This window comes from Anthonomus grandis (assembly GCF_022605725.1).
Source record: "Anthonomus grandis grandis chromosome 1 unlocalized genomic scaffold, icAntGran1.3 Chromosome103, whole genome shotgun sequence".
Classification (NCBI taxonomy): Eukaryota; Metazoa; Arthropoda; class Insecta; order Coleoptera; family Curculionidae; genus Anthonomus; species Anthonomus grandis.
The window spans coordinates 133,388-149,090 of NW_026088425.1; the positions used below are offsets into that span (position 1 = coordinate 133,388).

Below are 15,703 nucleotides of genomic sequence, written 5' to 3' on the forward strand. Positions count from 1 at the left end.
TAGCTGTCTGGACTGCCACAAAAACTGGGATGAACCCAAATGTGAATACACCCTAACACCCAAGAGCAACGGGAGTTGCAAAAAGGTATTTTGGGTTTTTTAAATTAAATTTAACCCCATTTCTTATAGTTTTTGTTCTTCAGATACTCTAGAGGTTTCACCAGCTCAAATTCTAATGATTATGTCTGCTCAGAAGAAAGTCATGAGCAAAATTGTAAGTAAAGATCTTAAATTTGTAAGTGAATTGTGAAATTGAATGTGTAATTCTTTTTAGATGCAATAAGATGAGATGAAAATATTCTTTATTGCTAAGAAACATTAAATTTTCTATCAAATAATGCAGTTGTTGCCATTTCTATGAATGTGGGGTCAGGAGTCTGGATATGGAAGTCGGGCTGAGGATCTGGATTGGAGAGGGTGAGTTAATTAATCTTTGCCTCCTTAGGTCATTATATTTGCTGAATAAAGAGATGTTTTTATTATTGTTTGTTTTATTACTCTTGTGTTTATTATTGTTGTTGTTTTTATTGTTGTTATTATTATTATGATTTTTATGCAAAATCACATCACAGTCTCCCCTTGTGTAGAGAGAACAATTGCTTGCCCAGGTATCAAAAGTATTAAGCCTTATTGGGACCCTTTATTCATTACGGGTCTGCTTGATGAAATAAGTTTATTTAAATTGTTTTATAATTAATATTATTTTTCATATTACTATTGTTATTGAATTGATAGAACTTGTATGACTATTTTGTCATATTTTTTAATACCCCCCTTTAACTTTGAAAATTTCCAATTTTTAATTTTTTTTATAGATACATTTATTGTTCTAAATTAAAAACCCTATGTATCAATGCAATTTTCATGAAAATCGGTGGGAAATTAAGAAAACTGGTCCAGTTTGCCTCTTACACACCTTCGGTAATTTGTCATATTTTTGAAAATACCCCTGTAACTTTGGAAATTTCCAATACACATCTCGTGAGAGTATACATTTATTGTTCTAAATTAAAAACCCTTGGCATCAATGCAATTTTCATGAAAATCGGTGGGAAATTAAGGAAACTGGTCCAGTTTTTCCTCTTAGACACCCTTTATACTTTGTCAATATTTTTAAAAATACCCCTGTAACTCTGAAAATTTCCAATTTTTAATTTTTTTTGTAGATACATTTATTGTTTTAAATTAAATACCCTTTGCATCAATGCAATTTTCATGAAAATCGGTGGGAAATTAAGGAAACTGGTCCAGTTTTCCTCTTAGACCCCTTTATACTTTGCCATATTTTTAAAAATACCCCTGTAACTCTGGAAATTTCCAATTTTTAATTTTTTTTGTAGATACATTTATTGTTTTAAATTAAATACCCTTTGCATCAATGCAATTTTCATGAAAAATCGGTGGGAAATTAAGGAAACTGGTCCAGTTTTCCTCTTAGACCCCTTTATACTTTGCCATATTTTTAAAAATACCCCTGTAACTCTTGAAATTTCCAATTTTTAATTTTTTTTGTAGATACATTTATTGTTTTAAATTAAATACCCTTTGCATCAATGCAAATTTTCATGAAAATCGGTGGGAAATTAAGGAAACTGGTCCAGTTTTCCTCTTAGACCCCTTTATACTTTGCCATATTTTTAAAAATACCCCTGTAACTCTGGAAATTTCCAATTTTTAATTTTTTTTGTAGATACATTTATTGTTCTAAATTAAATACCCTTTGCATCAATGCAATTTTCATGAAAATCGGTGGGAAATTAAGGAAACTGGTTCAGTTTTCCTCTTAGACACCCTTTATACTTTGTCATATTTTTAAAAATACCCCTGTAACTCTGGAAATTTCCAATTTTTAATTTTTTTTGTAGATACATTTATTGTTTTAAATTAAATACCCTTTGCATCAATGCAATTTTCATGAAAATCGGTGGGAAATTAAGGAAACTGGTCCAGTTTTCCTCTTAGACCCCTTTATACTTTGCCATATTTTTAAAAATACCCCTGTAACTCTGGAAATTTCCAATTTTTATTTTTTTTTGTAGATACATTTATTGTTCTAAATTAAATACCCTTTGCATCAATGCAATTTTCATGAAAATCGGTGGGAAATTAAGGAAACTGGTTCAGTTTTCCTCTTAGACACCCTTTATACTTTGTCATATTTTTAAAAATACCCCTGTAACTCTGGAAATTTCCAATTTTTAATTTTTTTTTGTAGATACATTTATTGTTTTAAATTAAATACCCTTTGCATCAATGCAATTTTCATGAAAATCGGTTGGGAAATTTAAGGAAACTGGTTCAGTTTTCCTCTTAGACACCCTTTATACTTTGTCATATTTTTAAAAATACCCCTGTAACTCTGGAAATTTCCAATTTTTAATTTTTTTTGTAGATACATTTATTGTTCTAAATTAAATACCCTTTGCATCAATGCAATTTTCATGAAAATCGGTGGGAAATTAAGGAAACTGGTCCAGTTTTCCTCTTAGACCCCTTTATACTTTGCCATATTTTTAAAAATACCCCTGTAACTCTGGAAATTTCCAATTTTTAATTTTTTTTGTAGATACATTTATTGTTTTAAATTAAAAACCCTTTGCATCAATGCAATTTTCAGGAAAATGGGTGGGAAATTAAGGAAACTGGTCCAGTTTTCCTCTTAGACCCCTTTATACTTTGCCATATTTTTAAAAATACCCCTGTAACTCTGGAAATTTCCAATTTTTAATTTTTTTTGTAGATACATTTATTGTTTTAAATTAAATACCCTTTGCATCAATGCAATTTTTATGAAAATCGGTGGGAAATTAAGGAAACTGGTCCAGTTTTCCTCTTAGACCCCTTTATACTTTGCCATATTTTTAAAAATACCCCTGTAACTCTGGAAATTTCCAATTTTTAATTTTTTTTGTAGATACATTTATTGTTTTAAATTAAAAACCCTTTGCATCAATGCAATTTTCATGAAAATCTGTGGGAAATTAAGAAAACTGGTTCAGTTTTCCTCTTAGACACCCTTTATACTTTGTCATATTTTTAAAAATACCCCTGTAACTCTGGAAATTTCCAATTTTTAATTTTTTTTGTAGATACATTTATTGTTTTAAATTAAAAACCCTTTGCATCAATGCAATTTTCAGGAAAATGGGTGGGAAATTAAGGAAACTGGTCCAGTTTTCCTCTTAGACCCCTTTATACTTTGCCATATTTTTAAAAATACCCCTGTAACTCTGGAAATTTCCAATTTTTAATTTTTTTTGTAGATACATTTATTGTTTTAAATTAAATACCCTTTGCATCAATGCAATTTTCATGAAAATCGGTGGGAAATTAAGGAAACTGGTCCAGTTTTCCTCTTAGACCCCTTTATACTTTGTCATATTTTTAAAAATACCCCTGTAACTCTGGAAATTTCCAATTTTTAATTTTTTTTGTAGATACATTTATTGTTTTAAATTAAAAACCCTTTGCATCAATGCAATTTTCAGGAAAATGGGTGGGAAATTAAGGAAACTGGTCCAGTTTTCCTCTTAGACCCCTTTATACTTTGCCATATTTTTAAAAATACCCCTGTAACTCTGGAAATTTCCAATTTTTAATTTTTTTTGTAGATACATTTATTGTTTTAAATTAAAAACCCTTTGCATCAATGCAATTTTCAGGAAAATGGGTGGGAAATTAAGGAAACTGGTCCAGTTTTCCTCTTAGACCCCTTTATACTTTGCCATATTTTTAAAAATACCCCTGTAACTCTGGAAATTTCCAATTTTTAATTTTTTTTGTAGATACATTTATTGTTTTAAATTAAATACCCTTTGCATCAATGCAATTTTTATGAAAATCGGTGGGAAATTAAGGAAACTGGTCCAGTTTTCCTCTTAGACCCCTTTATACTTTGCCATATTTTTAAAAATACCCCTGTAACTCTGGAAATTTCCAATTTTTAATTTTTTTTGTAGATACATTTATTGTTTTAAATTAAAAACCCTTTGCATCAATGCAATTTTCATGAAAATCTGTGGGAAATTAAGAAAACTGGTTCAGTTTTCCTCTTAGACACCCTTTATACTTTGTCATATTTTTAAAAATACCCCTGTAACTCTGGAAATTTCCAATTTTTAATTTTTTTTGTAGATACATTTATTGTTTTAAATTAAAAACCCTTTGCATCAATGCAATTTTCAGGAAAATGGGTGGGAAATTAAGGAAACTGGTCCAGTTTTCCTCTTAGACCCCTTTATACTTTGCCATATTTTTAAAAATACCCCTGTAACTCTGGAAATTTCCAATTTTTAATTTTTTTTGTAGATACATTTATTGTTTTAAATTAAATACCCTTTGCATCAATGCAATTTTTATGAAAATCGGTGGGAAATTAAGGAAACTGGTCCAGTTTTCCTCTTAGACCCCTTTATACTTTGCCATATTTTTAAAAATACCCCTGTAACTCTGGAAATTTCCAATTTTTAATTTTTTTTGTAGATACATTTATTGTTTTAAATTAAAAACCCTTTGCATCAATGCAATTTTCATGAAAATCTGTGGGAAATTAAGAAAACTGGTTCAGTTTTCCTCTTAGACACCCTTTATACTTTGTCATATTTTTAAAAATACCCCTGTAACTCTGGAAATTTCCAATTTTTAATTTTTTTTGTAGATACATTTATTGTTTTAAATTAAATACCCTTTGCATCAATGCAATTTTCATGAAAATCTGTGGGAAATTAAGAAAACTGGTCCAGTTTGCCTCTTACACACCTTCGGTAATTTGTCATATTTTTGAAAATACCCCTGTAACTTTGGAAATTTCCAATTTTTAATTTTTTTTATAGATACATTTATTGTTCTAAATTAAAAACCCTATGCATCAATGCAATTTTCATGAAAATCGGTGGGAAATTAAGGAAACTGGTCCAGTTTGCCTCTTACACACCTTCAATAATTTGTCATATTTTTGAAAATACCCTTGTAACTTTGGAAATTTTCAATTTTTATTTTTTTTATAGATACATTTATTGTTCTAAATTAAAAACCCTTTGCATCAATGCAATTTTTATGAAAATCGGTGGGAAATTAAGGAAACTGGTCCAGTTTGCCTCTTACACACCTTCGGTAATTTGTCATATTTTTGAAAATACCCCTGTAACTTTGGAAATTTCCAATTTTTAATTTTTTTTATAGATACATTTATTGTTCTAAATTAAAAACCCTATGCATCAATGCAATTTTCATGAAAATCGGTGGGAAATTAAGAAAACTGGTCCAGTTTGCCTCTTACACACCTTCGGTAATTTGTCATATTTTTGAAAATACCCCTGTAACTTTGGAAATTTCCAATTTTTAATTTTTTTTATAGATACATTTATTGTTCTAAATTAAAAACCCTTTGCATCAATGCAATTTTTATGAAAATCGGTGGGAAATTAAGAAAACTGGTCCAGTTTGCCTCTTACACACCTTCAATAATTTGTCATATTTTTGAAAATACCCTTGTAACTTTGGAAATTTCCAATTTTTAATTTTTTTTATAGATACATTTATTGTTCTAAATTAAAAACCCTATGCATCAATGCAATTTTTATGAAAATCGGTGGGAAATTAAGAAAACTGGTCCAGTTTGCCTCTTACACACCTTCGGTAATTTGTCATATTTTTGAAAATACCCCTGTAACTTTGGAAATTTCCAATTTTTAATTTTTTTTATAGATACATTTATTGTTCTAAATTAAAAACCCTATGCATCAATGCAATTTTCATGAAAATCGGTGGGAAATTAAGGAAACTGGTCCAGTTTGCCTCTTACACACCTTCGGTAATTTGTCATATTTTTGTAAATACCCCTGTAACTTTGGAAATTTCCAATTTTTAATTTTTTTTATAGATACATTTATTATTCTAACTTTAAAACCCTTTGTATCAATGCAATTTTCATGAAAATCGGTGGGAAATTAGGGAAACTGGTCCAGTTTGCCTCTTACACACCTTCAATAATTTGTCATATTTTTGAAAATACCCCTGTAACTTTGGAAATTTTCAATTTTTATTTTTTTTTATAGATACATTTATTGTTCTAAATTAAAACCCCTTTGTATCAATGCAATTTTCATGAAAATCGGTGGGAAATTAAGGAAATTTTGACACTTTGTCTTAAGCACATTTTACATTAACCAGGTTTATATGGATACTTTGATTATAATCCAAAAATCGTTTTACTTTTTTTTATCTTAACGTTCAAAATTCACTTCAAGCAATCTCTGATGATGGATTTGGCATATGAAACGTCTTTCTGGTTAAAAGACTTTTTAAGAAAGAGCTTTTTCCCTAAAAATATTTTTTATTCAAGTTTTCAATAAATTGTTGCTAACAAGAGAGACCCTTGTATATAACTTTTACTGAACTATAGAAAGGAGGGTTGATGAATTATGAGATTTAATGTGTTTATTTATTTTTTTTAGAGGAAGTTGCAGCCATTTTGTTGGATACGATACCGGGAGTCTGGACCTGGAAGTCATCGGGCTGGGGACCTGGATCAGAACAGGTGAGGGCAACTTTTTCTTTAAATTTACATATTGGAATATTTGTATTTTTTTATTTATTTAATTCGAGATTTATTAAGACCCCTTTGCACTGCAGTTCAATTTTAATATTTTATGTTTTTTCCATTCAGAAGCAGCTGTACTGGAAAGACACAAAGCAGGAATCTGGATATGGAGCTGGGATATTGAAAATAAGGCTGAGGATTGGATAGGCACAGGTGAGTTGAGTTTTTTTGTAAATTTATCGAATTATTATTATTAATATTAAATATATTGTTTTATGTTATAATGTTATTGTTTTATTTGGTATTTAAAACCCTTTTTTTTGAACGAGTTTTTATGATAATAGGGTTTGGTAATTAGAGGAGTTTTCGTGGATTTTCTCTTATATTCCAATTAATCTGGATGCATTCTTTTATATTCCTTTTTTACTCTAAAACTTTCAGTTTTTCAAAATGTTCATAGATACACTTTTTTAGTGGGCCATTTCGGTTTAAACTGTGGGGGGGGTCAATTGATTGGGTGATAACTTGTGGTAGATACGGGCGTCAATCGATAAAAACTCGTTTAAAAAAAAAATAATTTTTTATTTATTTCTGGAATTTTTTTACACTTTCCTGCATTTCCAGGGACTTTCTGGATAATATTTTTCTAATCTGAATTTATTCCTTTTGTTACAGAGGAAAAAGCAGTGGCGTTCCGTCGATGTGCCCTGGGGTGAGTTTTTGAATTTTATTCATAACCAATATACATGTTGGTGCCTTTTTTTACGCGGTTTTTAGGTGCATTTTAAAATAGATCGGACCAATTGACCTACAGCCATTTTTTTTTCATTTAATTCACCAGTTAATCATTTGTAATCATCGTAATTTTCAGGTCAACTGTACTTGATTGATTGTTCTTGTTTTTACATAAATTTTCAATGTTAAACTCAAATTTTCGGCAAAGTATGTCAATTGGTTTTGATTTTAATTTGGTTTTTAATTGTCAAAATTTAATTTAAAAATTTTTTAAATTGAAACTTAAATTTAAATTAAATTGTTTGTTAAATGTCAACATTTAAGTCACATTTTTTTAAAAGATATTTCTAAAAAAACATATTTTTCATAATATATCGGATCAATTAACTTCTAATATATACTATAACTAATATATCGGAGCAATCAATTTTCTTTAATTAATTTATTACATATTCAATTATAATTGTAATAATTTTCATATAAATTTTTTTTTGATTTCATTATTTCTTCTTTAATTTAATTTAAGTCAAAGGTAAACTGTAATTTTTCAAAAAACATAATTCTGATATTTCAAAAGTCACTAATTGATCTTGATTTGATTTTTTTCACATTTTATTTCCTTAACTTATACATTTAAAATGCACCTATAATTTTATGTCATTTGTACCTAATAAAGTTTGTTTATATCTCCAAAGGTAATTTTTATTTATTTATTAAATAACAACCCTAAAAAAACATATTCCTTAAAATATAACAGGACCAATTGACTGGTTGCAAGTCAATTGTTTATTTTATTTCTTATATATTCATTTACAATCAGAATTTTTTTAAAAGTTAATTCTCTATTATTTATAGTTTAACTATTTTTTGTCATATTTACAACAATTATTTGCATTTTTTTTATTTTATTAATTAAAATAATTTTTTTTTAATTTCCCAAATTAAATTATTAATTTTTAAGTGAAACAACAGAAAAAAAAACATTTTTTAAAATATATTAGACCAAAATTGACACAAAGTCACACAATAAAAACACAAAGTCACGGTCACACAACATGTAATTTAACGGGCTACACGTCTTTCGCTCTAAACCTAATTTATTTATGTACTGTGAAGTGTGTGGATGGCTTCTAAAGACCTGATGATGCTCTAACTAGAGCGAAACACGTGTAGCCCGTTAAATTACATGTTGTGTGACCGTGACTTTGTGTTTTTATTTGTTTTTCGTCAATTTTGTATGTTGGTCTCTTAGAGAAGAATGGATGAGATTTTTGGATATTTAGACCAGTTGACTTGCAACCTATTTTGTTTTATTTCTAATTTTCTCATTTTGTTTCTAACATACTTTTTTCTGTCAATTGTACTTGATTAAATTGTTTTAGATTTCTAAAGTTAAACTTTAATTATTAATTAAATGACATCTCTAGAAAGAAAAAATCTTAAAATATGTCATACTTGCAAATTTTTTATTATTTTATTTCTAATTTATTCAATTATAATTCGCAATAAATATTTCTGAGTCAATTCCACTTAATGTTATAATTTTTCCTTAATCATTAAAGCAAAACTTTATTTAATGTTGTCATTTTCATATCAATTGCTCTTGATTTTTCTTTGTTTTTGAATTCTCAATTAAAAATTAAAAAGTCAAATTCTAATTTTTCCAAAATATGTCAATTGGTCTTGTTTATATTTTTTTAACTTAAAAACTTAAACTATTAGGTGACATCTCCAGAGAAGAAGAGATTATTAGAATATAACGGACCAGTTAACTTGCGACCTTATTTAATTTATTTCTTATTAATCTATTTTTTAATAATTTATAATCAACAAATTTTTAATGAACTTGTCCTTGATTTATTTATTTTTTTAAATCTTTAAAGTTAAAATTTATCAATTAACATTTTCATAAAAAAAAACTTATCATATCCGTTAACTTGCAACCTCTTTTCGTTCATATCTAATTATTTATTTATTATATTTTTTTTCGAAATTATTAAATGTAATTTTTAAAATATCAATTGTTCTTGATTTTTCTTAAATTTATTTAATTTAACTGTAATTTTTGCCAAGTAACGTTTCCAGAAAAAATATCGGTGATTTGACTTTCAGCCTTTTTTTTATTATAATCGAACATCTATAAGAGATTCATTCATATAAAATTTTATTCATTCATAATAAATTAATTTCATATCAATTGGACTTAATTTTAATTTGATTTTTTCCCTAAAATCTCTATTGAAAAAAAAATTAATAAAATATATTAGACCTATTAACTTGCAACTTTCTTTAATTGATTTCCAAAAAAAAAAATATTCATAATTTACATACATTTATTTATTAATTGACTTGATTCACATTTTTCAAAATGTAACTCGCATATTTTTCCAAAAAATAGACATATATCAATTGATTTTTCTCATTTTATTTCTAGTGTATTAATTATCCAATAATTTTCATATCAATTGTTCTTGATTTAAATTTTTAGAAAGATAAACTCTATTTTTTGACAAAACAACTCACTGCCTAAAAAAAAAATAGTTTTTTACTATAAATGAATCCAATTGATTTGAAATTAATTCATTATTAAAAGGCGCATAATATTTATGTTAACTGGTCCCGATTTTAATTTTTTTTTATAAATTGACTTGCGGCATTTTCCCTTTAATTTAATCATAATTATTTCTTGCGAAACATAATTTCTTTTCTCTCATATTACTTCGGAAAAGACCAATTTACTTACAATCTTTTGTATAATTCGTTAGTCAGAGATTTAATTAAAACCTTATTTAATTTTCATGACAATTGGAATTGAGTATAATGTTTCATGAATTTCTTTATGTTCTAAATTTTATTAAAATATTCATTTGTTAATTGTTTAAATTAATTTCTTTGATGCAGTTTCATAGTTAATATAATTTTAATTTTTTATGTCAATGGTACTTATTAACTCTTTTTTCGCTTTAACTCGTAACATTTCTGATAAGACATTTCTTAAAAAAAAATCTTAAAATTAATAAGCCAAAAAGTAATTGAGTTTGGCCCTTTTCTATTTTATTTGTTTCAAATGCCTTAATAATCCACATGAATTGTACGTAAATTGGTCTAGACGTTTGCTCCACCACCATCACTAGGTAGAAAAAATAAATTAAAATAATAATACAAGGTGTTTTTTTTTTTTTTTTTAATAAATAAAAAGCGGAGTAAAATTCAAAACGACAGGTGGAGCTAAATTAATAAGAAATTATGATAATGAAATCTCTTCCCCGGCACTGGAGATGTCACCTGCGCCGCTGTATATTGGTTATTATTATTATTATTATTTATTGCTCTTACAAAATCTATTATTATTGTTTTCTGGTGTTATGCGACTAGGACTAAGTAATCTAAGGTGTCAAGTATTTCGGTATTTTGAGTTCCTTCTTTGTCTGGATTTTCTGGAGTCGGACATTTCCTGTGGAACTTTATTCCTCAGAGTTGCCTGCCTGGATTATTTAGGATTGTGGCACCTGTGAAATTAAAATTTATGGATCGGCTTACCTGGATTATCCTTAGATGTCTGCCTGGATAATTTGGGATTGGCGGTGTCCTATAGAATTTGATTTCATGGAGTTGCCTGCCTGGATTTTCTCGGATTTGTGGCACCTGTGTAATTTTGTTTCTGGGAGTTGTCTGCCTGGATTATCTGGCTCTTGTTATTTTCATTGAGTTATTATCTGGAACTTTGTGTAGTTTTTGGGACTTTTTTCGTTGGAACTATTGGTACGGAATTCACAGGACTTTTTGTAGTTTTTCGGGTTTTTCTTAGGTCTTTGTGTATTTTTGGGTCATTTTGCCTGTATTATCCAGGGTACTTTTTGATATTTTATTCGTTAGGACAATTTAGTGCAGTTTTCTAAAACTTTTTATTTGCTGGGTCTTTCCTCTCGAATTTTCCACAACTTTGTGCATTTTTGTGAATATTTTCGTTGTATCATTTTCTGTGGATTTTGACTAAACTTTGCCTAGTTTTTGGGATTTTTTCTTGGGTCATTTTCCAAGACTGTGTAGTATCTTCTTCTTAATAACGTTGATTTCCTGGATTTCATGGGACGTTCTGTGATTTTTTAAGGTGTTTTCATTGTGTGATTTTACCCTGTTTTCGAATTTTTAGTTGGGTCTTTGTATCCGGCTTTTTTCCAAATTTTATGTTTTTTTTTTTTTGAGAATATATTCGATGAGTTCGATATTTTGCTCGAATTTTCCGGGATGTTTTGTGATTTTTTTTGTTAATTCATTGTGTATTTTTGGCCAAATTTTCTGGAATTCTGTGTGAGTTTTGGGAATTTTTTGTTGGTTCAATTTATCTAAATTTTCTGAAACTTTTTTTTGGTTCTTTGTGGCTGAATTTTTGCCAACTTATTTGCCCGAATTTTTCCAGCAGGTAATTTGTGGATGTCTTTTTGTTGGGTTATTTCGCTCGAATTTAACTGGACTTTTAAGTAATTTTAGAGTTTTTTTGTTGGATTTTTTTGATCAGATTCTTCCGGACTTTTTGTATTTTTTTGGATTAATCGTTGGGTCATTTTCTCTAAATTTTCCAGGAACCGAAACATTGTGTAGGTCTTCGGGTCTATGGGCCCGGAATTTTTCCATACTTTGTCTAGTATTTGGGAATCTTTTAGTTGAGTTATTTACATGAAATTTTCGGAACTTTGTACAGCGTTTGTAAGTCTCTTCGTTGAGTTATTTTGCCTGGGTTTTCCAGGACTTGTGTAGTTTTTAGGGGTCATTTTCTCTGTATTTTTCGGAATTTGTGTACTATTTTATCCTGATTTTTCCAGGATTTCTAAGTAGTTTTTGGACTCGTTCTTTGCTCATTTGGCCCGGATCTATCCGGAACTTTGTGTAGCGTTTGTGACTCTTTTAGTTGGGTCAGTTTGCCTGGATTTTTCCAGGACTTTTAGCAGTTTTTGGAAGTCTTCTTTGAGTAGTTTTGCCTGGTTTTTCCAGGACTTGTGTAATTTATAGCAGTTTTTTCGTTGGGTAATTTTCTTCAGATTCTTCTGGGACTTTAAGCAGTTTTTTGGAAGTCTTCTTTGAATCGTTTTGCCTGGATTTTTCAGGACTTTGTGAGTCTTTTTGTTAGGTCGTTTATCCCGGATTTTTCCGGACTCTTAAGTAATTATTGCGAGTCTTTTCTTTGTGTTATTATTGCGGTTTTTTTTTTTATTCAGTTTACCTGGATTTTCCAGGACTTTGTGTAGTTTTTGGGAGTGTTTCCTTTGGCTTATTTTGCCTGGATTTTTTTCCGGACTTGTGTAGGGTTTATGAGTCTTTTAGTTGGGTCAGTTTGCTTGGATTCTTCCAGCACTTTAAGCAGTTTTTGGTATTATTTTCTTTGAATCGTATTGCAAAGTCCTGGATTTTCCAGGACTTTGTGTAGTTTTCGGGAAGGTTTTTCCTTTGGGTTATTTTGGATGGATTTTTTTCAGACTTGTGTGGTTTTTAGGAGTTTTTTATTGGGTCAATTTGATCGAATTGTTCTGGACTTTGTATAGGGTTTATGAGTCTTTTTGTTGGGTCAAATTGCTCGGATTTTTCCAGGATTTGTGAGCCTTGTCTTTAGACCATTTTGCCCGGATATTTCCGGACTCTTAAGTAATTATTGCGAGTCTTTTCTTTGGGCTATTTTGCCTGGATTTTCTGGAGTCAGACATTTCCTGTGGAACTTAATCTACAGAGTTGCCTGCCTGGATTATTTAGGATTGTGGCACCTGTGAAATTAAATTTTATGGATCGGCTTACCTGGATTATCTGGGATTGTGGCATCTGTGGGATTTTATCCCATGGAGTTGTCTGCCTGGATAATTTGGGATTGGTGGTATCCTATAGAATTTGATTTCATGGAGTTGCCTGCCTGGATTTTCTGGGATTTATGGCACCTGTGTAGTTTTGTTTCTGGGAGTTGTCTGCCTGGATTATCTGGTTCTCGGTGTCGTTTTAGGGAATATTTTAGTTGCTTTTTGGGAAATCGGTTCTTCTCGTGGTAAAACTTGACACCTTAGAGTTCTTAGTAGTCCGGGTCGAACTATAAATAGGTCTTGGACGTCCCGTGGACCAAAGTGACTTTAGTCCAGGGGAAGTCTAAAATCTTTTTGGGGTTTGATCAAACGGATTGACTTCAAAAAGACCTTTAGACTTTCCACGTGGACTAAAGTGACATTGGGCTTGCGGGAGTGAGTCTTGGACCTGTCTATAGTTCCTCCTGTCCTTGTCGCGTGATAAACCAGTGTAACTGGCGACTAGGGCGAAAGAAATCCTCGGGGATAATGGACATCATCCTTGAGTATTCCTTTCGTTCTAGTTTCGACCTTCTGGGTCTCATCAGGCCAGTGATATGTATTTTCAGCGGCAGCCTTAGACGGGCCCTTGGACCCCGGCTAGGTCGACGGACCAGTCTATGGTTCTCCCTAGTCCGTGGGCGTCCGATGGTTCGTCTGAGGTTTGTCAGTTCTCTTGGGACCTCCCGGAGAACTTCGTCTTTTCTTTAGGGGGAAGACGAAGTTCCCTGGGGGGTTGCGAGGGTAACCCCCCTCCCAGAGAACTTCATCTTCTCCTCGTAAGAAGAGAAGACGAAGCTCCCTGGGAGTTAGGAAACCCCCCTCCCAGAGAACTTCGGCATCCCTGCTTGGGATCGTCGAAGTTCCCTGGGAGCAGTGAAAGGGAGGGGAGACCTTCTCCTCCCCCGGGGGAAAAGGTCCCCTCTCCCCGGAACAGGAGGGGGTAGACTGGGGGAGGGAAATGGGGAAGGGAGGAGGGAGCAGGGGGAGGGGAAGGGGGAAGCCCCGGGAAAGGGGGCAGGGGGGAGGGAGGAGGAGGGAAGCCCCGAGGAGGGGCAGGGGAGAGGAGGGGGAGGGAGCGGGGGAAAAGGGGAGGGGATAGCTAGGATACAGGAATACCGTAAATGGCATATATATACTGTATATCACATATATATACTGTAAATTGCATATATATACTGTAAATGGCATATATATACCGTAAATGACATATATATACTGTAAATCACATATATATACTGTAAATCGCATATATATACTGTATATTGCATAAATTTAATTTCTTCCTTTTACCACCTTCCCCCTCCTCTCCCCTGCCCCTTCTCGGGGCTTCCCTCCTCCTCCCTCCCCCTGCCCCCCTTCTCGGGGCTTCCTCCCCCTCCCCCTGCTCCCTCCTCCCCTCCCCCCTCTCCTTCCCCATTTCCCTCCCCCAGTCTACCCCCTCCTGTTCCGGGGAGAGGGGACCTTTTCCCCCGGGGGAGGAGAAGGTCTCCCCTCCCTTTCACTGCTCCCAGGGAACTTCGACGATCCCAAGCAGGGATGCCGAAGTTCTCTGGGAGGGGGGTTTCCTAACTCCCAGGGAGCTTCGTCTTCTCTTCTTACGAGGAGAAGATGAAGTTCTCTGGGAGGGGGGTTACCCTCGCAACCCCCCAGGGAACTTCGTCTTCCCCCTAAAGAAAAGACGAAGTTCTCCGGGAGGTCCCAAGAGAACTGACAAACCTCAGACGAACCATCGGACGCCCACGGACTAGGGAGAACCATAGACTGGTCCGTCGACCTAGCCGGGGTCCAAGGGCCCGTCTAAGGCTGCCGCTGAAAATACATATCACTGGCCTGATGAGACCCAGAAGGTCGAAACTAGAACGAAAGGAATACTCAAGGATGATGTCCATTATCCCCGAGGATTTCTTTCGCCCTAGTCGCCAGTTACACTGGTTTATCACGCGACAAGGACAGGAGGAACTATAAGACAGGTCCGAGACTTACTCCCGCAAGCCCAATGTCACTTTAGTCCACGTGGAAAGTCTAAAGGTCTTTTTGAAGTCAATCCGTTTGATCAAACCCCAAAAAGATTTTAGACTTCCCCTGGACTAAAGTCACTTTGGTCCACGGGACGTCCAAGACCTATTTATAGTTCGACCCGGACTACTAAGAACTCTAAGGTGTCAAGTTTTACCACGAGAAGAACCGATTTCCCAAAAAGCAACTAAAATATTCCCTAAAACGACACCGAGAACCAGATAATCCAGGCAGACAACTCCCAGAAACAAAACTACACAGGTGCCATAAATCCCAGAAAATCCAGGCAGGCAACTCCATGAAATCAAATTCTATAGGATACCACCAATCCCAAATTATCCAGGCAGACAACTCCATGGGATAAAATCCCACAGATGCCACAATCCCAGATAATCCAGGTAAGCCGATCCATAAAATTTAATTTCACAGGTGCCACAATCCTAAATAATCCAGGCAGGCAACTCTGTAGATTAAGTTCCACAGGAAATGTCTGACTCCAGAAAATCCAGGCAAAATAGCCCAAAGAAAAGACTCGCAATAATTACTTAAGAGTCCGGAAATATCCGGGCAAAATGGTCTAAAGACA

General features: G+C 32.4%; 1 long non-coding RNA gene across 2 annotated transcripts; it reads right to left on the reverse strand.

Moving 5' to 3' along the window:
- Positions 1–1,588: 1,588 nt before the first annotated feature.
- On the reverse strand, positions 1,589–7,063 carry LOC126749360 (uncharacterized). Of its 2 annotated transcripts, none has more exons than XR_007665021.1 (4): positions 5,983–7,063; positions 5,633–5,807; positions 2,319–5,282; positions 1,589–1,966 (listed from the first exon to the last, which is right to left on the reverse strand). It is a non-coding gene; the product is annotated as an uncharacterized LOC126749360 (long non-coding RNA). The 2 variants fall into 2 exon arrangements; XR_007665020.1 differs by having other exon boundaries at positions 2,319–5,457.
- Positions 7,064–15,703: the final 8,640 nt, after the last annotated feature.